This window comes from Triticum aestivum, chromosome 1B (genome assembly GCF_018294505.1).
Source record: "Triticum aestivum cultivar Chinese Spring chromosome 1B, IWGSC CS RefSeq v2.1, whole genome shotgun sequence".
Taxonomy (NCBI): domain Eukaryota; kingdom Viridiplantae; phylum Streptophyta; class Magnoliopsida; order Poales; family Poaceae; genus Triticum; species Triticum aestivum.
The window spans coordinates 630,582,100-630,590,646 of record NC_057795.1 but is presented as its reverse complement, the minus strand read 5'-3'; the positions used below and the strand labels follow the sequence as shown (position 1 = coordinate 630,590,646).

Here is an 8,547-nt window from a genome sequence, read left to right as displayed (position 1 = left end):
GAAAATGAATTATAATGAAGAAAACTGATGGAAGAACAAAGAAAATGTAGTATGTCGAAGAAGAAAAACGATGAAAAAATAAAGAAAATCGAAGAAAAATAGAAGAAAGGGAAAAGAGAAAAAGAAAACCAAAGTGATGAACCACTGAAGAAAACCAAAGTAAAAGGCAAAAACAACTAGTGAAGAAAATCAATGGAAAATCCAAAAAACGTGAAGAAATAAAGGCAAACGAAAAACAAAGGAGAAAAAAAAACTGAGCGAGGCGAGCCAGCGAACCAGCGAACTTGCTCGATCGAACAAACTCAGCGAAGTAAAATAAGGACAAAACGGGCTGGTTCAGTAGCTGCAGTACTGGGTAAAAGCCTTCCATCTCTCATAACGCGAGATATTATAGTTCTCGCGCGCACGTCGTCCTGCGGCGTCCAGGCCGGACAACCTGGGCCTGGACCGGGAAAACATGCCACCCGCACGGCCTGCTCAGCCCGATGCAGCGGCGGACGCGTACGAGCCGTCCATCGCCGATCCGAGGGCTACCCGGAGTACGCACGCGCAGCTTTGACCTGCGTGAGGCTCCGTCGGGCTGTGCCGCCGTGGTGGTGGAGGAAGGCAGTGGCGCCGGCGAGTGCCTTTCGCCGGAGTCCCGTGCGGCTTTGGCCTGCGCGAGGCTCCGTCGAGCTGTGCTCGTCCGTGCCCTTGGCGAGGCCGCCGTGCGCGTGCGGGACGGCGACGACGGTGAACGTGCGAGGGGGCATGGCCACCGGCCGGTGCGGCGGACGGCGAGGCCGCCCGAGCTGGCTCGCGGACGTTAGATGGTCGCCACGGCTGTGCCACAGCCCCAAGGTAAATGTCCGCCGCCCTCGTGCTCTTTGATATCCTGGATTTTTGGGGTAAATTAGGGATTTGGCCTTCTAGGGTTTCGGATTTGGGAAAAAATTAGGATTTGCAAAAAATTGCCTTATTCCCCTTCTCACACATACTTAAACGGAGAACCCTGTGGCACTTTAGCATGGTTTTGACAGAAAATCAGATAAATTGGGCTATTACTTAGGTACTTTAAGGCTAAAACATGAACATGAATAGCTTAAACATGAGCATGACTTCGAGCTTGCACAGACATGAACATGCTTGTAAGGAAAAGCATACAGGACACGTGCTTAACAAAAACTCATAACCTTATAAAACTTGATGCATATGCCCTTGAACAGAAAACATTTAAGCATGAAAGGGTCATGAGGGGGTTCAATCTTAGAGCTAGGTGGCTCTGATGCCATTTTGAGATGTTCTCAGGATCATCAAGCTCACCACTGAACTACTGTGAGAGATGGGATTAGACACATACGTTCACTGGATGAATCTGCCATCTCTTCTTCCTTTGGGCTTCTATGTGCTCAGATTTCTTAGGCAGAGTGCTGTTCCAGTTTGGACCTCTCCTTATATATGGATTTATATATTGTTATTTTGTTAGACCCATCGGACAGTGATGGCTTGAGTGTTCTATATGCCTTCTTGTCTGAGGTTTCACCTGAAACACGCTTGCTGGTATGTGTAGACTTGTTCGTCGAGAATGTTATAACATGATAATTAGCGGTCACAACCATTATAGCTGAAGAGGGTTATATTACTTCAAATGATTTCAGACTTCAGGAAAAGTCGCCCGCAGGTTGCGTATGCTGGGAAGGCTGGTGATGCAAGATATCAGTAAGTATTTCTTAAACCAAGTGTTGCACACTTGCATGTCCATTTTGTGCTTTATATGTCCTGATGGAAACTAAGCCGAAGAAAAAAAAATTCCTTGCAGCAATCCAGCCTACTGTTATTGTGGACTTGCAGCAATTTTCGTAAAGCATACCTTGTTACTTCTAGTCTTCTACTACACAATCTTGTAGAGCATCATGATGCTGTCCTATATATTTTGTACTTCACTATTTCTGAAGAATCAACATTGTACACTGTTCGGTCAACAATAACTAAGGGTATATCTTCCTGTTGAGTCCATCAAATTATTTTCATCTTGTTCAGTTTGTCGGATGTTTTTTGCCCTTTTGTACTCTCTACTATGCATTTCTTTTGTGTACCTTGGCAAAATTTAGGTATCAGAGTATTGCAATTTAGACTGCTTTCTTATCTGAAGCACAATAATGGTGATACCTGCTGCTAAATATGTTTCGTGCTTGCTTACTATGTGCTAATGTTTTCCACCACAGTGTAATTTGTAGTATTATCAGGTTTCGTCTGATCAATAGTACGGGTGTTTTCTGATGCAGGGTGAATCCTCAGACCTCTTCTTGTGGTTTAAATAAAATTAGAAAATTGAAGGGCTGTCCGTACTCATTTCAAGCACCAAGAAATAATCGACTTCATTGGTGTTGAAGAGGAGGAAGATATATCAGGCAGCTATTTAAGAGCAGCGGAGAGGAGGTTTCTGGTTGTACTCACTGTGAGTTGTATCTTTCTTTTTTATTGGGATTAAGTTGTGGCCTTATCCCTTTTGCAAATCTCAATTTTGCTTGAGTGATTGACCTGTCGGAAAACACTCGCAGGAAGCTATTGGATACTCCACAATAAATCCACTTATCAGAGGTTATACTCTTTCCCATCAACTTTACTTCGCTCAGAGGCCCCTTTCCAAAATAGTTACAGCTAATGGCATTGGCAGATCAGATTATACTTTTGGAAGTAAAGATGACTTTGCTAGGCCTGAATATTCAATGGACACGATGCGATAGTAGGAGTCAATGTTCATCAGGGATTTAACAAAGAGGATTCCCTGATTATGAAGAGTCTCTCTTGAATGGTGTATGTTTAGATTGAACTCATGCGGAGCTATAAGGCAGAAGTAGAGACCAAATGGCCCAACAAACGTCTGGCAATGAAGGAAAATGTAGACTTTGGTAAAATTTAAAGCAAGGGAGGAAGAATTGACAATCTTGATGAAGATGGATCACCATATGTGGGTGCAATCCTCAGAGTGGTGACATTGTCATTGGGAAGTGTCAGAATCTGGTGAAGACCATAGGCTGATTCTTTCTCGTATGTGAGAGTGACATGGTAGAGGGAGGTGCACTCACTCGTACGCATGTTTGATCTCATGTTTACGAGGCGCAATGGGCTAGTAGTTTTAAACCAACCGGACAGCAAAAACTTGCAAACGTATTATAATAATACTTAGTTCTGGATATATGGGTACGAAAGGGACTCGTTACCCTGTTATATTTTCCTCTTGAATATAGTGAATTGCCGAGGAACATCATGAATGATGTTTTTTCTACTCCTAGAAAACTGCATCATATCATGTAGGATTGGAAATGGACAAAAATAGCATGAGAACAGAAATTCTGAGATGGGTGTATACAGAACTCAACACATCTTTTCTTTAATACACAGCCTAAGGGTTCCTGACACTAAAAGCCCCCAACATGAGATCAAAGGCTGTGCCTCTGGTTCTATATTAACCATGTCTTTATATTTTGCATTTTCGTCAGTGACTAACCTGTGTGTGCTTTGGCTGGAAGAGTCATTGCCCAGTCCTAGTGCTTGATATGAGATGTCGGTTATCCGAAGGTCTGTAATGCCAGCTATATGCTTGTTGATCCTGTCTGTTGCAGAGCCAAAATGGTACATTTTTCTGAATGATTCTATTTTTTTTCAGAGGACAAACGAGTTTTCGTTGAAATATTTCTCAAGTCAGCTGGGCAACTGTTTCGTTTGGAAAAACAATGCTGTCAACTGGAAAGGAAAGCCACACAGACACACCGTCAACATATTGTGCATTGATGGTAAATCAGATACTTGTATTATGACACTTCATAATCTGGCAGTGTGGTCGAATACAAAATTCTATACTGGTATACAAGCGGCTCATGCTATTCTTGACTTACATCGATACACATCATAGTTTTGCATCCAACAATAAGTATACATGCTGCATGCTATGTGGAATATCACTCCTTTTTTAGTTCGTAGTGTAATGCTTCATAATGCCTAATGCTACAGATAAACCAGCATCCTAATATTTGTAGCATGTAATTGGTGCTGGTTTATTTAGCTGGTTTATTGTCCTCATCTACCGAAACAAGCATCTGCACAACATTTTCCATGGTAGGCCTTTTCCTACTATCTTTTTCTACGCATGAAACAGCCAACTTGACCATCATTTTTGCTTGCAAGTTATTGAACTGCCTGTTCAATCTGGAGTCCATGAAGTCAGCGATCCATAACTGTTCGCTGCCCTCCAACATCAGATTTTCTGCAAGCATCTTAATGACCCTTCGAAGGACCATCTCCAGTTCCTCGTCTTCATTTGGTGCCCAGTCTGAAACACGAGCCCCCTTGAGTAGCTCTAGGAGAACCACTCCGAAGCTGTAGACATCAACCTTTGCTGTTATTGGGAATCCAGAAACCCACTCAGGAGCTATATAACCTCTAGTTCCATGGATCCGCGATACATTTTTATTTGACCCGCCTCTGTTTAGAAGTTTGGCAAGGCCAAAGTCGGTGATCTTTGGCTCTAAGTTCTCATCCAACAGTCTGTTCTCTGGCTTCAGGTCACAGTGGATAACCCACTCCAAGCACTCGTGATGAAGATAGGCCAATCCTTTTGCCACTCCTAGAGCAATCTGAAATCTTTTATTCCATTCAAGTAATATCTGTGAGTCTCTGCTAAACAGTATTTTATCCAACGATCCATTCTCAACATACTCTAAAACCAATATCCTGTGTGGTCCATCAGAACAGAATCCCCAAACCCTCACCAGATTCATATGGTAAATCTTTCCAATCACACTCAGTTCATGCTGGAATTCTTCTTCACCTTGGTTTATCTCTGCCAACCTTTTCACAGCTACTGCCCTCCTGTCTTTCAAGATTCCCTTGTATACGAGACCAGATGCCCCCCTCCCAATCAGATCCTTGAACTCCCGAGTAGCTCTCCGCAACTCATTTTAAGTGTATCTGCGGAAATGGTTAGTTATCATTTCATAGCCTACCTCAGCCGGCCATACTCCTGTTAACTGCCTGTGCTCCCTTATCAAAATAAACCAGCATCCTAATGCTACCAATATCACCTCGGCACAAAATATCGCTGATAAGAATCCGTAGAAATACGAATACTGTGATCCACTCTGACTGCTCTTACGCTTATCCAGAAAATCTGCAGTGACATATTTGTTCTTTGCACTACAGTTAGGACCATATCTAGGGCCAGAAGGTTGCGAGTGAGGAATCGAGGACTTTGAGACTTGTAATGTCTTGGGAAGCTTGAGATAGATAGAACCAGGTAATTGTGGGTTGGCTACACCACCAACGAGGGATGACTTTGGATAACAGCTTCCTTCTCCTTGCCAGTATGAGAAACCTTTGCATGTGCAGTCACTCAAGCATATCTGCTTGCAAGCATGAAGAGAGACTAACTCAATCTTACGATCATAACCTAGGAAGTCCGTGGAAGGTAGCTTCAAAAAGTTCATCTCCTGCCCATGCCCACCACAACTGAGGTTGAACTTTGGCATGCAACCTTTGCTCCGGTCACTTGGGTCAATGATCTCATGTCCAGGTGCGCATGCACAAGCAGGCCTAGGTGTATACACACATATCCCATTCATACCACACAAACCGCGTACAAAGCAGGTCTGCGGAAATGCCATCCATGTGACCGACCATCTTCCATTTGGCTTATCAAGACTGTATAATCTAAGGTTGCCATCATAATCCAATGTTAGCCTTCGCATAACCTCAAGACCCCAATCAGCAGCCTTGATAGTTAAATTATCACTTCCAAGGAAAAAACCCCAGCTATCAAGGACCCCAATTGTGGTGGTATTAAATGAGTGTCTTTGCTTTCTCCAGATATTAATGAAAGGGTTTGGCCAATAGATAAAAGAGACACCCTTCTGATCATCAAACAGTGTAAGTAAAAGCTCATCATCAAAATGGAAGCTGTAGTGCCCAGGAACAAGTAGCCTATTACTAGATTCCAACTTTGTACCAACAGTTATGTTCTGATTTGGTAGCAATGTATCAGTAGGAGAATCAAAGCTTTGCCATAGAATGATATCACCTTGGCCCTTCACGATGAGATTTCCTGTGTCCAACAACTGAGCTTGTTCGGCATTTGATGAAGTGTTCACACCATTTTCCCACACGGGCTGGCCATCATAATCTTTTACCACCATTCGGCCATCCCTCTCTAGCATGACTTGGGATCCCCAGGAGTACACGGGGTGGAGATGATTTGCGCTCCAGACGACAGTCTTTTCAGCTGTGTTAGAGAACCAAATAGAGAAGACAAAGGCATTTTGAGAAATGTTGTTGAAGCCACAGCTGAAAGTACCATCGGGTGAATGGAGCCTGTCCGAGCTATCCTCTACAGAGAGAAAGGAGCCCGGCGAGAGGAACTCACGAGCCGAGGAGCGCAGCAGCAGATGAATCAAAGTTAGTAGAAGCAGAGAGGTAGAGTATGCATCCATATTTGCTGGAAGCTTGGGGCACTCTAGTTGATCTTTAGAATGATCGCAATTGTACACTATTATAGGAACCAACTAGTGGTAGCACCCAAGATAAAGAAATATGCTTCTATAATATTATACAAAATTGGTAGGTTCTTGTCCTTTTCTTGAGAGTGATAGTTTGCTCTATTTCGTCAACAATTCAATCAATAATTAGCTGTGAAGTCTCCTTTTTTTCATATTTAAGCGTGGTAGAATTGTCTCTTTTTTCAGCTGGCTGATGTGTACTCCTGAAATAAGTCTACAGACTAAGGCATTATTCAGTTTTGACCACTCGTGTGTGCATCATAGTCATCCATCACACAACAGATAAGTGAGAAAAATACTTGACTATTCCAATTGTGTGGTCACAACAATATACATGAGTAACAAATTTTCATTTTTCCTACAAAAGTTGCCGGGTCCAAACTTTTCTCTGGAAAAAAGGGTCAACTTTGCATCATGGATTTCATTGTCTGACTAGCCTTCTCTCGATAACTTCTTGTCCTTTTGTTGGGTGGTAACTTGTTCTATTCACACTATTCTGTGATGTCGTTGTCTTTCAAGGTCCAGCTCTGTAGAATTGTCCCTTGTTTCAGGCTTTCAACTGGTTAAAACAGGACATGAAAAAGCTACACCTTGAACATGCAAACAGAAAAACAACAGTTTTTGGCTTCATGCATCGTGGTATATGATTCAAACTGAACACACAACTGTCTATCCATTTGGTTTCCAGACGAATAATTACCAGCAGACTGGAGAGTGGAGATTTAGCAAATTTATCTTCAGTCTACTGGTGGACTGAACTGAAACTACTGCAACAAGCTTTCCAATCACAATGCTACTTACCTGGTAGTACATGGCAAGGACGAGCTTTACCATGTGAATCCTCTAAAAGCAACCTTGTGTATGTAGCATGCTACTTCCTAGACGTGTAACATGTCAGGTCCTGATTTTCTAGCTAGTCTTGCATTACAGATATTCAGGTGGCACTGAAAGATATTAACCTAGATTCCAGTAACTTGTTCTTAAATTCTTTGAAGCTTTAGCCACAGTAGTAGAGTTGTCATGTCTGTCAACTTATGGAGTAGCAAGTATTTTGTTTATTTGTTTGTTTGTGTATTTCCACTTGCATGTGACTTGTTGGCATCATCCGCATGTCCAACAAAGCACTAGAAATTTGCTTGCCATGTTTACATACACTAAATCGACTGGGGATTTTAATATGTCATTTGTTAGTTAGTCTGCTTTAGAGTGTACACAGATAGTCTAGCCAAATTCGCCTAAGTTGTTATGGCATTGTACACATATCCTCTCAAAATTAACTCGTAGAGAATTATTGGCGACACAGGTTGGCATATTTGGCGGAACGCAGGGGGCACACACAAGATGTTACGGCACAAGGTTTCTGATATGGCTTTTCACTCCCTGGATGCAAATTTGGCCCGACGTGTGCAAAGAAGAAGCAAGGCATCAATGTTTCAATAGACATTGCTGGAGTCCACCTCCAGGCATGGTGCTACTCGTTCTCGAGCTCACTTTTCTGAAGATCATGTTAACAGCTTGACCTCTAACTCATCTCCATTAAGATGGCAAGGGGAATTGGGATACGCATTAAGGTGTATGGTAACATTTCGTTAGATTTATGTGAATAATTGTATTTACCCTTTTTTCATTGTATTAAGAAGCATTATCTATCACTTCAAGAAAAAAAAAGGAAGCATCAATTATGTGTGTGTTTGGTGGGGCGGGAACTCGTTTTCCGTGCCTTCATTTTCCCCGCTGCCTGTAGTCAGACGAGAAGCTCGTCGTTGGCTCGGGGAAGGGGGCTGTGGGGGGATTCGGTGGTCTGGGTGCAATGTGCCATGGAGCTCGTCGTTTGGGATTCAGTGGTCTGGGTGCAATGTGCCATGGCAGTGTTTGTATCGCGCCGCATGGGGGGTTACTGCTTCGTTGTCACTGTGTCCAACAAGCATTTTTTAGGTACTGTTAAGACGAGGCCGTTGGAGCAAGTTCATTTTCCCCATGAATATGCTTGCTGTGAAGGTTTTTTTTTTTTGCGTTT

At 42.8% G+C, this 8,547-nt stretch overlaps 1 long non-coding RNA gene across 1 annotated transcript; it reads left to right on the top strand.

Annotated features, from left to right (window-relative positions):
- Positions 1–1,575: 1,575 nt before the first annotated feature.
- Positions 1,576–8,202, top strand: LOC123143519 (uncharacterized). Its single transcript, XR_006470907.1, has 6 exons — positions 1,576–1,698; positions 2,265–2,437; positions 2,541–2,580; positions 3,483–3,561; positions 3,650–3,776; positions 7,834–8,202. It is a non-coding gene; the product is annotated as an uncharacterized lncRNA (long non-coding RNA).
- The last annotated feature ends 345 nt before the right edge of the window (positions 8,203–8,547 follow it).